The following is a 12,425-nucleotide window of genomic DNA, read 5'->3' on the forward strand; positions in this document are numbered from 1 at the left end:
AAGTTATTCAACAACTATAGCTCCTACTGAATTCCAAATTCAGTCTAAATGACTGACACGATGTAAGAGCCAAAACAGGGCAATCTGTCCTGGCAAGATCTCCCAGAAGATGACAGGTACTCCAGGCATCACAATAACGCAAGTATCACACCTCCTTTGGTTTGTTTCTGGATCTTTCTTCCATATCCCTTACCTCCAATCCTATAAAAAATATCATATTGACCTGTTTTATGAAATGATACTAGTAATGGTCTTATTTTCTAAATCAGGCATATCATCTTAAGCAGAAAATATAGGTTTGCATCCCCCAAGGACCAAAGATAGTCGGAACACTCTCTCAAATGTCCTTCTAGCTATCCCTGGGACTTTGACATCATAGCTGCATGGTCCTGATGAAGGAAAAGAAGCAAGATTGAGCGGATTGTAGGTTGCCAATGTTCTTAGACTGTTGCAAAACCAAGAGACAGCTGGGCTTGTCAGCCAATCCAGGCACTGTACTCATGTTAGAGACCAGATATGGCAGCCTGCACAACTCTGCATTTGCTGTGGAACACCCTGGCTAAAATAACTGAAGATAGATCTCATTTAGAATCAAGAGGTTTGCCATCTTTCCTGCTCCTCCTTCCCTGAGCCCAGGAAGGACAGCTATGATTTTAAGAGCCCAACAAGAGGCAAAGCTAATACTTCTGTCTTTCTCTGTGTGCTCTTGGGACATCTGCTTTTTTTTACTTCCTGTGACCTTCATTTCTGGTTAAGCTGTTGCTGTTCTGCTTTGATTGTCCTTGAGAGTCACTCTGACCACTGAGTCATATGGAAATTGAAGACGGTTCTGTCTTGTTCCACACTTCCCTAATGCATCTTTTGTTGACTGAAACAGTTGTAATCCTGTGCTTCCCCCTTTAGGTCATGTGCATTTTTCTATATGTTGCTGGAGCCTTCTCTGAGTTATCCATCTCTTCTCCTCACCCTTCCTGCATCCCTGCACTGTGCTCAGCCTTGATGTAGCCAGGGTTTCCTCAACACCTGGACTCCTCCAATGGGATCGGGGAACCTGTACCCTCTTTGTACCCTCTGTCAGGGTATAAACTCACAGGGTGTTTAGTAAGCTGTGGCTGGGTAGAAGGGCAAGACCTTTTCCCTTGGAGAACAAGGGCTTCTTCTAGAGTTGTTATTTCATCATTAAGAATAGAAGTTAGACTAGGTGTGGTGGCACTTAAATCCTAGTACTCACTCGGAAAGCAGAGGCAGGAGGATCTCTTTGAGTCCTAGTCCAGACTTGGTTTACATCGAGTTCGAGAATAGTCAGGACTACACTGTGTGTGAGACCTTGTCTCCAAAAAAAAAAGTAGGTAGACTTGGGAGTTATTGTCCAGTGCCTGATCATTTGGTTGTCATGTCTAAGATCATAGATTCCCTCCTCAGTAACATCAAGTAGAATGGAATATAAAATAAAACAATAGAATAGAATAGAATAGAATAGAATAGAATGGAATGGAATGGAATGGAATGGAATGGAATGGAATGGAATGGAATGGAATGGAATGGAATGGAATGGAATGGAATGGAATGGAAGAATTGCATGGAATACTTGCTCTTGGGAGAATCAAGCTTTCAGCAGCTGGTTGCCTGGCCATGTATGGCCTCCCAAATGTCAAAGCTACTCCCTCTGGAGCAGGAACATCTCCCTCTCCGGCAGGGGTACTCACAGACCCATGAATTCCAACACCTACTCCCAATGGAGCAGGGGTGGAGAGAATCTCAATCCTGAAGGTGTACAGGAGGGGCTCTGCCTCAAGATTCCAGAAGAAATTAAGTAAAGGCATTAGAGAGAGCCTCACAGTAAGAGATCCCATGAATCCCATAGGCCCAGGAAGGCCAGCCAGAGACTCCTTAGGCCTTTTCTGCCCTTTTTTTCCACTGGAGCTTCTTGGGGCTGATGCCAGTTGGGGGCAAACTTCAGTTGTAAATTTGGAATCTAGGTGCAGGGTCTTGTGCCAACTGCAGATTCCACCAGAAATGACTCAATTAAAAGACACTGACTGAGAAGCTGCAAAGCCAGGAGAAACCTAAGCAGAGCTGCTGGCAGGCAGAGGGCTTGGGTGGGGGTGGGGCCCTGCCTGCTGTCTAGGAACCCTGGGAGCTCTCTGGGCCTCCATGGAATCTGCAGGCAGGAGTGGTGGTGACTGCCGCCATGAATTATTCATTTCTGGAGGATGTGAAAAGCAGCGATCTCACATCAGTGGCAGGACTCCTCATCTCAGGCTTGCTTATTCGCTCTTAGTAATCCAGGAGGCTTATTAACAGGAAGAAGTTGTACTTAGAGACATGCCTCTAGAAAGAGAGGTTTTCTCCCCACCAGTGAGACGTTCATCCTTCTTTGTGCTCTGTTCCTTGAGTCTGTTGTTCTGCATTTGCTTGCCTTTTTTAAGTGTGACTTTGTGAATGATGGATGCAGTGTGAAACTATTGAGGAGCCCTTATGTTCCTGTGTGAGCAGCTGACCTGTGGATAAAGCTAAAGTGCATAGGAATTTAGGATCTTTTATAAAAACGAAGAACTGTTACAAAGAACTGTTAGCTCTTTACAAGGAAAAAAATCGCATTTGGAAATGGATTTCTCCCCACGCCCCTCCAAATAGTGCATCAGAAATGAATCCAGCCGTGTTTGGGGTTAACTCAAATGGATCTGCCTGACGGCAGGACTGATTCAGATTAATGGTGCAGAAATCAGTCATTAAAGAAGCCAGGAGGGAAAAAAATGATTTAATAGTCTTAACAGAATGGCCATAAACTTGGGTTTCTCCTCCTATTACTCCTCCTTCTGCTTAAAGTGCATGAAAGCTATAGTAAACCCTCCTCTGCAGAGAAGCAGGGCATCTGCTGTAAAAGCCTCCAAGGCCCCAGCAGGATGCAGATTGCTGGTTGTATTTTTTTTTTAACTACCATTGGCTTCTCACAGCCGGGCCTTCACTTAAAGAGAAAGAAGTTATAGTTTCCAAGACATCAGATACTACGTCTATAAAATAAAGGCATCAGTAGTATCTGATTGATAAATACAGAGACCCAGATTGAGCCTGTGTGGAGAACTGAGTGTCAGACACTCCTGGCAGTGCTGATGCATGTTGATCGCAGTGTGGAGTGACTGATAGTCTGGAGAACAGAGCTTGGGTCACTATGTTGGATAACCCTAAGGTTAGTCATGCATCCAATTAGAGGACATTACATAAACTGGGGGCATGAATGTGGGACCATTCTTGGCCTTCTGTTATAAAGTGCCTGAAGTAGCACTTGAAAGGGGAACTGGCTATGGATCTAGGACTCATCTGACAGCTTGAGGTTAACATAAGGGGCATGGGTAATACAACCTCAGGCTTTTTCAAGACTTGAAGTGGCCCAGCCTGCACAAGATTCTGTGCTCAATCCCTAGTACCAAAACAAAGGAGCAGAGATGGGTTGTGAGTCTGTTGATGAAAGCTGGAGTTTGGCTTATGACTTAGATTCAGTTACATTCTCCTCCAAATTCAGAAAAGGTAATTGTTTGAATACTGTGCTTCAATATCCATTGCCAGTAGATAAGATCGTGTGTCTCTATGCTTTCATTGATTCCAGAAGTATTTGTGAAAGACCTACTTACTGTGTGTCCTGCACCACCTTAAAGTTCAGAAGCATCTGCTTTAATAGCTAAGATAAACAAAATATCTGAATGAAGAAGCTTATTGTTATTTATATTTATGTATAATGACAAAGAAAGATCCTTCTTCTTTCTTTACCTCTACTTCAGTAGAACCTTGTGAGGGCCTCACCTTTTTAGGAAAATGTTATAAACCTGAGCAACAGACTCAGCTTTGCTTTCTAAAATCACTTTTTTAATCATTGTTGAATTGTGGTGGGGAAGCTAAGATAGTAAACCCTAAGAGATGACAGAACATGCAATAGTTCCCAAAAAGAAACTAGTAAAAGATTTTTATATCAATGACCTAAGAAGCCAAACCATTTGTATATGGTAATATACTAAATGGGAACATACACTATCTTGAAATACATTCATTTCTTGATTCATCATTGATGGGTAATTGATAGATTGATTATTAATTAATTTTTTGATTAAGTTTCAATAAATACTATCGTGAAAAATATAAGGTATATTGAAAACATACCCAACCTGATGGCATTGACCAGGAAAGGCAATGAGAATGGCTCAGGTTAGAGGTCTGTGATGAAAAGGAATATATAGATGTGCTACCTGCTACCTGGAATGGAGCAGAGGCTCAGGATTACAGGTAACAGAGGTCAAAGCCAATGGGGTCAGGGGAGGTGAAAGCCTTAGAAAGTGGTTGTATTTTGTCATAGGAACCCCTAGTAAGCTACATGGATGTGCTGTTGACATTGCTATTTGACTCTTTTTTCTTTTCTTCTTCTTTTTTTTTAAATGAAAAGATGGAGGTTTTGGTTGAGGTAGAAAATGTGATATATATCCAAAGGCAGAATTCCCTAGTTAAACACCTGAAAGTCACCGGCAGGGGCAGTTCTTTAGTAGAGACTCTTGCTTGAAACTAAGCCATCTTGGAAAAGGAGGCCACATGCTTTCCTTGAAGCTGCTTTTAAATATGGACTTCTTTGTCCCATTTTTAAAAGAGGGGAAATATTGTTGTATTCCACATCTTCCTTTAGTATCTTAGTGGTGAGACATAAGTGTGAGCTCACTCAAAAAAAGCTATAGGCAACAAGTTAATTCATCCTCTCTCATCCTTTTTAATTGGAACACTACATGTATATTTTTAAAATACAGGTTAGACAGCTTTCTTGTTTTCCCAATGATTGCTTCTGTTGGCTTTTATCAGAAAAAGCAAGACACCAAGAATTGATCTCTGGGGAACTAGTTTGGTTCCATTTGAGGAAATATTTGCAAGAGTCTTTTCTAAGAAATAATATGATGTCACTCTGCAATTCTCCAAAGTTATGAGTGAGGAGGGTCCATTCTCTTCTGTAGAAGGGCTTGGAAAACCTGAAGCTGGTGGATCACTAAAGAAATAAATATGCAGGAAGTGTTGAACATTGTATGTTGCTATAGTTCATTAATTAAAGCTAAAGACTGATAGTCTTTAAGTTCTCAACTTCAAATCATGATTTATTGACAGAAATAATGATTGTCCTGGGTAGTCTTGTCAAAGACTGACACAAGTTAAAGTCATGTGAAAAAAAGGGAACTTCAGTCAAGAAAATGTCTCTATAAGATTGGCCTATGGAGGCTGGAAAGATGGCTCAGTGGTTAAGAGCACTCACTGCTCTTCCAGAGTTCCAGAGTTCAACTCCCAGTAATCACATGGTGGCTCACAACCATTTGAAATGGAATATGGTGCCCTTTCCTTGTGTGTCTGAAGACAGCAACAATGTACTCACATACATTAAATCAATAAATCAATAGATTAAAGTAGGTAAGCCTGATTAACATGGGAGGTCCAGCCCACTGGGGAGAGTGGCAGCCCCTGTGCAGGTAGACCAGGGTTATATAGGGAAGCAGACTGAGAAAGCCACGAGGAACAACCCAGTAAGCAACATTCCTCTATGGTTCTACTTCAGTTCCTGCCACCAGTTTCCTGCCTTGGCTCTTGATAATCAATTGTAACCGATTAGCAAAAATAAACCTTCTCCTCACCTAGTTGCTTTGGTCATGATATTTTAACACAGCAACAGAAACCTGAATTAAGACAGTTAAATTTAATCTGTTGTTTGATCAGTGTTTCAGAATAATAAGAAATAATATCAGCTATTTTTATTTTTCAGTATATTTAATATATGTGGGAAATCATTTAATACCATGAGTAAATTTTATTATCAACCCACGTGTGATGGTTGATTTTAATGTCAACTTGTTTTAAATTATTATTACCTTATCAGGCAACCAGAACTAGAGAATTAAAGATTGTTAAATTAATGTTGGGGGAACCAACCCACATATAGGATGAAACTTCTAGTCACAGCATAGATTTTAAAAGGCAGAGCAGAAGGAAAATGATTTGTCTTTTATTGGCTTGGCCTTACTTTTCACTGATGAATTAATTTATCCTCTTGCTGACCCTGAGGAAATACTTCCCAAAAGATTTCACCTCAGTCACAGTTAGATTTTTAGCCCCAGCTAATCAGTCTCCATTGTCCCTGGAAAGCAAACATTTCATTTCAGTAATACTGGTCCTTTATTAATTACAGCCAATTCTTCTGCTTCAGCTGACCAGCAACCACAGATTCTTAATTCACTACCCCACAAATAGCCCCATAGAGTCTGCCCTTCATCTGAAACTTTACAAGCTGGATCTCCACCGGCCCCATTTCTCTCAACATTCTTGGCTTCTAAGTTTTAAAGAAGAGCTCTTCAAGCTCTGAGTATCCAGTATCTTCTCAAGTTCTGAGTTCTAAATGCTTTCGTAAATATTCCCCAAACCACAAAGATTAGCTCCATCACATTTACACCTCACTCCTAGTAGTGCCAATTTCTGTTCCAGAACGAACTAGAACAGGACTGTCAACTGCAGTTCAAAATTATCTGGGAGAGTTTCAACTTCAGATTGTCTTGATTAGACTGACCAGTGGGCATGTCTATGAGGCATTTTCTTGATTTCTAATTGATGTGAGAACCCCAGCTCCCTATGGGAAATACCTTCCCTAGACAGGGGCCCCAGTCTGTAAAGAAAGCTAGATGAGAAGGAACTATGAGCAAGACAATAAATAGCTCTCCTACATACTTGCCTCTGCTTCTGCTTATATTCCTGCCCTGACTTTCCTCCATAATGGATTTTGGCCTGGGAGTTACAAGCAGAAACAAACCCTTTTCTTTTCAAGTTTTAATCATGACATTTTATCACAGTAACAGAAAAATAAATTAGAATATCATTTTGCCACTGAGGGACAAAGTCATTTTCTCTGGATCACACAACTAATACCCACCAGAGACAGGTTTTCTGTCTGGCCAGACTAGCTCCTGAGCCTATATTCCTTACCACTCTCTATACAGTGAAATTACTACCCATGGAAGGAATTCATATTATCTTCTGCATGAGATCTGGACAATTAGCCTTCTTTGCAACACTGGAAATTTAAATTTTCTATTTCCCTGGAGAATGGGCAGATAAATACTTCACATTAGAAAGCCCTTCTTCTGATTTATAAGTCTGAAGATCTACATTGTCTTCAGAATTTTACTCTCCCTTCTTCATATAAAAAAGTTTGCCAATTTAGTTCACAATACTTCATTTCAGATGTAACCTTTAACATCAGAAGCAAATAACAAGCCCACTGGGCAACCATGGCTTGTGTGTTTATGTGTGTATGTGTGTGTATGTGTGTATATGTGTGTGTATGCATGTGTATGTTTATGTGTGTGTGCCTGTGTGTGTGTGTGATAGTGTTAAATGGAAGTGAGAAAGAAGTATGGCTCTAAAAAAGACTTTTGTAGGAACATCTTCTGAGGCTAGAAAGGATGTTTGTCATGGTTCTCGTTTAATATTGGTAGTAAGAACCAAATTCTGGATGTCTCAGTGTCTTTGAACATAGACATTAGCCATCTACTTTATACCAGGTACACAATGAAGCACTGTACACAACACAGTGATCGGGAACAGCACTCTCATAACAGTGAAGCCTCGCGCTTGTCATGTCCCACACTCTGGGTCTTAGCGTCCGAGGGTTTTGGACATAGCCTAAGCTGTATCTTCACACATACGGCAGATGGAATGGAACTGTCAGAAGCTCAGGAACTTTTTTTCCAGCTTGGTGCCTGAACCTGTTTCCTGCCCAACACTTTTTTTTCCCCATTTTCTTCCTCTGAAGCTTAAAAAATTTCCTGCCTCCTACCAAGTGCTTGCATGATTATTTTTCATATTCCTCCGACAGTGTCCATCTCTGTGGTCTGCTTTCTGTGCTAGAATTGATCTTCTGATTATCTCAGTTAATTTTGTGTCTGTCTCTTTGTCTGTTTCAAAGACTTGCCCTCTTTCCTTTGGCTCCATAGCAGATCTATCTGTCCTGATAGTCTATAAGCAATTTCAGGGTGCCATGGATTACTGGAAGACCTGCAAAGGAATTTAGTCTACAGTTCTTCTTTAGCTCTCCCAGACACACGTCCTGGCCCACAGCTAGATAGATAAAACAAGACAACATGGGGCAAGGAAGACTAGCAGTCACAGGCTGGGCTGTTCAGACACCCTAAGACTGGAAAACATCCTTTGGGGAGGGAATGAGGACATGAAACCTCTTGCTGTGTCACCTATCATTCTGCTAAGGACAGTAAAAACACAGTCTGTCATACTTGACATTTTAATTGAAAGAAAAGCTTACATAGATTTCAGCCGTAAGCGGTGTGTTTATACAAGTGTATAGAGAAGGGTAATCTGTCAAGTTGGAAAACTCTTAATGCGGCCTCAGTTCAGTAATTGAACAATCCAACATGAGCTCACACATTTACCTTGTTCCATGCCTCAATAATTTTTAGTAGAAATACTTTACCTAGAGGCATATGGTTATTAAAAAGGAGGCTCAGCTCGCTCAAAGTCTGGAATTACTAGCTCATGGCAGCAAGCCTGCACTAGAGGGAAGGCTGTTGGGATGTGTTTTCACAATGTTCCTGCTATTTTGCCATCTGATTTTCAGAATCTAATTGATGTGTTGTTGGAAAGGTTTTTCGTTTATTTACTTTTATTCTTTTTTAAAGGAGAAAACAGAATTTCACATGATGAATGATTTCTCGTATTAGCAGTATTCTGGAATCTCATGACTTAGTGCTACATTCAGGGAGTGGAATGAACATCAAGAGAAACAGATCACGAATTTATTTTATCATAAAAATCGATACAAACTTAGTTATGGGAGCCATGGAGGTGTGAGATGAGAGAAGCTCTGATCCCTTCTGTAATGTGTGAAACTGTGGGCAAAGGAAAAATATAAATGTAATTTACTGCCAAGTACAAGTGGGAATACTATGAACCTACTTACCATACTGCATTGCTTCAAGTCACATGAAACCGGGATATGAAAACATTTTAAAGATTACTTGACAGCACCAAGTGAAACATAACAAAGCTTTATTCAAGAATACTATAGATTAAATCTGAAAAATTTCAATACACACAAAAGGAATAAGACAATGCATGCGGTGTTGTTACTTTGCCACTCTGGCTTCAATGGTTTGACTCTCCTGGGTATGTACACGGTTTCTTTGGACCTACTGATGGGGAAAATTCTTCGTATGATTATTTAGTGTTTGCTAGTCTGTTTGCTGTGCAAGACACAACTTAGGTTCTCACACATCCTAGGCACACCGTGTCCACTGATCCACTCTCCCAGCCATGGTCCTTTCTGTAAGTCATGATGAGAACATACCGATCTTGCTTTTTACTGCTTGCAGTTTTAAAAGCCCAAGCAAGGAACTCAGAAACCTCTCTTGGTTTGGTAGAAAGATTTGGGGAACTAATTTACAGAATCTATGCAAAACAATTAACAGGGAAATTTAGAATTTGAGCATACAAGGATCTGGAGTAGTCGTATTTCCTTCCAAGTGTATGTGGCTAATCGGCCCGGTTGGCATCACTTAGAAACTCTTCTAATCCCAAGGGAGCCAGGTCCCCTGAAAGGATTTCTTAAGTGAAGAGGAAATATTTGATATTTTAAAATCTAGTAGATCTATGCAGGGTGTGGAAATAACTAACCTAATTATTGGATTAAATGAAGTAATTTGTTCCCTAGTGATTCAATACACTTGGGAGTTCCCAGTCTTTGGAAAAGAGTAAAAACTCATTTTAAATTGAATTATTTTGACATTTCCATTCAATATCCATTGGATTGTTTAATTGGGCTCCTTCTCCTAAAAAAAATAACACATCAATAAAATCTGCTCACCATGGCCATATTTTTGAGAATATCAAGTTAGAAACAGTAAGGTAAATGATGGTAATAGATACTCTGCCCTTCAGTCATGAGCACGATCTTGCAGACCAATGTAGAACATAGAAAGGATTTCAGTTGTCTCAAAAATTTTTGTTCTCTCTGAACTGCACTTAAAGTTTCCCCCTGGTGACCAATACTTGGTGAAAGATGATGTCACACATGTACAGACGTGTTTCCATGGATGGGGAGAGCTGGCTGAGTAGTTCTGAGGAGAGCTGTTCTTAGTGAATGTTGCCTCTTATGGAACTATAATTCCAATGATAAACTTTAACCTGAGGGAGATATTAATGAATTATCTTTCATGGGTGTATTCATTTTAATTTTATGTGTCAGAGTGTTTTGCCTGCATGTATATAAGGGCACCACATTTGTTATCTGCTGCCCAAGGAAGCCAATAAAAGTTATCAGATGCCCTGGACCTGGAATTCAGATGGTTGTGAGCTGCCATGTAAATGCTGGGAATTAAGTCAAGCTCCCCTCCAAGAACACTGAGTGCTCTCAGCCACTGAGCAACCTCTCCAGGCCTCAATAACTGTCCTACAGACAACTCTTTTCAGCAAAGTTCCCAAGTACACGTCAACATGGGCTCTCTAAACAAGTGTTTGTTAACTGAATCCCGTTCTATGTTTCTCAGATTGTGTAAACCACCTCTAAAGAGACCATGAGACATAGTAAAGTCATAAACTATAGCAATCGTTCTCAACCTTCCTAAGGGTGTGACCCTTTAATACACCTCGTCATGTTGTGGTGACCCCCAACCATAACATTATTTTTGCTTCTACTTCACAACTCTAATTTGCTACTATTATGAATTGCAATGTAAATATGTTCTTAAGTGACCTCTATGAAAGAGTTGTTTAACACCCCCCCCCAAAAAGGGTTATGATCCACAGGTTGAGAACCACTGTCCAATAGTGTTGGGACAGCTGGACCCCAAAATCTGATGAAACTGTGGAAGCTCAAGTTCCTTCACACCTAATCCAGTTCCAGTGGTCAGTCCTCTTTACAGAGAAGAGCGCATGTCAAGAAATCATCTTAGTGGCTCATTTGAAATGAGTCACCCTATTGTTGTAAACTTCCTAGGCTAGCCTACTTCTTTCTATTCACACACCCACTATGAGTGCAGGCCTTTATGTGCACCCAGTCTCTGCAACATGTTTTGTATTCTTGTCTGTTTTCATACATGTACCTTCCTGGGCACATCAATCTTGACTAATTGATAACTAATCCTTCTAGGATGTCTGTAGTTGTGATAAGTACTGTTTTCAAAGAAAGCTCTTGGGCAAAAACTAGGGAAAACTTAGTCTTCTTTGGAATTTTAACGGTATTGTGAAAGGAAGAGTATTTTGTCATTCTTGGCCCATTTCATCCCCCAATTCTCTTTGAGTCACCAGAACTTTATGACAGAATAGCTCCTCCACTGCTCAGCTACGACTCTGAACTGGCCTGTTCTGGCTCTGACAGCTCCAACAGTATCTTGGTGCCGCAATGGGATTCTGGACTGGGCACTCTGTTAGGGCTCTAATGTACCATGAGGCACTGCAGTGCTCTAGACTACACTGTAGTGCTCTACTAGGACTCGGGACAGGCCCATGGGGCTCTGGACTGGGCTGTGCTGCTAGGCTAACATGCTAACTAGGCTGTGATGCTCTGACTAAACTCTAGCCAGAGTCTTGTGCTGTCGCAAGGCTGTGGACAGGTCAGGATATTCTGTGTTGAAGGAAGGCGGTGGCCTAAACAGAACCTGGATAACTGTAGTCTTACCTAGTTTTTGGCACAAGAAGTAACATGTTTTATTATCTTTAGAAATTTCACTAATTCGGGAAGTGGAACATGCAGGATTAGACTGTTGAATATAGAAGACCCAGGGATTTTGTTGTTTGTTTGTCTGTCATTTACATTAATTTCATGGTTTAATGTTTATCCAACTCCATAGAGGAGAAGCACAAAGAGGTTGAGAATTCAGCCACAAAGTTACTTGTTTGCCATTTTTAATAAACACAAATAATTTCCCCTTTCCCTCAACTCCACATTCCTTGGCTCATTAAATCAATTTCAGGCCTTTAATTTTTTTTTTCTTGGCAAGTTGAAGTAAAATTTCAAACTATGCATTCCCTTGAGAAATGCTCACTCAAATCCTGCAGATCAGGCCCAAATCAATTTCTGTCAAACAGCCTAACACCTCACATTATTGTGAAACGGGAGATTGCTAATAGGGGCTGAACTCTGGACTTACCCTGAGAAATGCTGAGCTCAGGCCAAGCCCCACGGCCCAGCTGCATTTGTTTGTGTCCTGACTTTGTGTTTTTCCACTCATAGTAGAACTACGAAAAAAAAAAAAGTCAAAATGTATTTCTGCCAGGAATATGTGAATGGAGTTTACGCTGTAACTGTAGAATGACCATGGACCCAGAGCAAAGCCAGGCAGGCTTCAGGGCAAAGGTGTGGGCTAACACACCAGTGTACTCAGATCCTCAATGCTAAGACCCTC

General features: G+C 40.8%; 1 protein-coding gene across 1 annotated transcript in view; it reads left to right on the forward strand.

Annotated features, from left to right (window-relative positions):
- The window catches only part of Creb5 (cAMP responsive element binding protein 5), a 312,730-nt gene that overhangs the window by 208,537 nt on the left and 91,768 nt on the right, over positions 1-12,425 (forward strand). The window lies entirely within an intron of this gene.

This window comes from Apodemus sylvaticus, chromosome 2 (assembly GCF_947179515.1).
Source record: "Apodemus sylvaticus chromosome 2, mApoSyl1.1, whole genome shotgun sequence".
Taxonomy (NCBI): domain Eukaryota; kingdom Metazoa; phylum Chordata; class Mammalia; order Rodentia; family Muridae; genus Apodemus; species Apodemus sylvaticus.